This window comes from Myotis davidii, unplaced genomic scaffold (genome assembly GCF_000327345.1).
Source record: "Myotis davidii unplaced genomic scaffold, ASM32734v1 scaffold66, whole genome shotgun sequence".
Taxonomy (NCBI): Eukaryota; Metazoa; Chordata; class Mammalia; order Chiroptera; family Vespertilionidae; genus Myotis; species Myotis davidii.
This window is the reverse complement of record NW_006297280.1, coordinates 608,998-610,337: the sequence shown is the minus strand read 5'-3', so window position 1 is coordinate 610,337 and position 1,340 is coordinate 608,998. Positions and strand designations below refer to the sequence as shown.

The window sequence follows — 1,340 nt, the reverse complement described above, 5'->3', positions numbered from 1 at the left end:
GAGCGCCCATTTGACCCAGTTATCCCACTTCAAGGAAAATATCCCAAGAAAACTAGAAACACCAATCAGAAAGGATAGTTGCATCTCTATGTTCATAGCAGCACAATTTACAATAGCTAAGATTTAGAAACAGCCTAAGTGCCCATCAGATGTACTGTGGTAAGGAATTCTTACCATTTGCAACAGCATGGATGGAACTGGAGACCATTTTGTTAAATGAAATAAGCCAGTCAGAGAAAGATAAATATCACATGATCTCACTCATTTGTGGAGTATAATGAACAACATAAATTGATGAACAGAAATAGAACCAGAGTCATAGAAGCATTGAACACTGTCCAACCTATGAGGAAAGGCGGGGGATGAGAGGGTAAGAGATCAACCAAAGGAGTTGTATGCATGCATACGAGCATGACCAATGGACACAGACAGGGGCTAGGGGGGGAGGGCATGTGCTGGGGGGTGTGGGTGCCCGGGTAGTGGTCAATGGGGAAAAAGGAGACTTATGTAATACAATAAAACATTTAAATTGTTTAAAAAAGAAACAGTACGCTTTTCCCTACCAGGGACAAGAGTTTTGAACGGACATTTCACAAGAGCATCTACACCAATTTTCAACGTCAACATTATCATGGAAATGAAAAATAAAACCACAATGTCCAATCACATCCACTGAAGTATCTGCAGTTAAAGACTGATGACAAAATCTGACATGGATGAAAAGCAACTGGAACTTCATACAGTGCTGGTAGAGATATGAATAGTACCACCATTTTTGAAAATTTTCTGGCACTTTGTTATAAATTAAGCATACTTGGGATGGGGGGTGTCCCTTAGCCCGGCCTGTGCCCTCTCGCAGTCCGGGACCTCTCCCTCCTTACCACCCACCTGCTTGCTGCTTTCTACTACTAGGCTTGCTGCTCCTTAGCGCTGCTGCAAAGGCTCCCGCCACCACCGCTGCACTCGCCAGCTGTCTTGGCCCCTGCTGTGGGTCGGAGCTCCTCTGCTACAGCAAAGGTTTGGGTTCCATTCTGCCAGGGCACCTACTTAGGTTTCGGGTTGATCCCCCGTCGGGGCTGACTGCTGCTTAAGAAGTGACTGAGGACTGTGTATTCTAGTCATTCGGTGGGGAGCTGGGGTTCCATTGCCAACCTGGCCCACTCTGATCCCCACTACCCCTGCTCCTACATCAAGGATGACTTCAACTATGGCCGCTGGGTGGCCTCCGCCAGTGAACACATCCACATGGGTAGGTCACCCTCTCTGTGGCTTGTCAGGCATGGCTGCTGCACAGTCGCCCCAGAGGTGGATTTCTGGGTTCTCAGGGAGAGCGCCCTCCA

The 1,340-nt window shown here is 47.7% G+C and overlaps 1 protein-coding gene across 1 annotated transcript in view; it reads left to right on the top strand.

Moving 5' to 3' along the window:
- KL (klotho) overlaps positions 1–1,340 on the top strand; it is a gene marked incomplete at its 5' end in the record, with an annotated part of 56,146 nt that overhangs the window by 24,738 nt on the left and 30,068 nt on the right. The gene's annotated exons all lie outside the window — the stretch shown is intronic.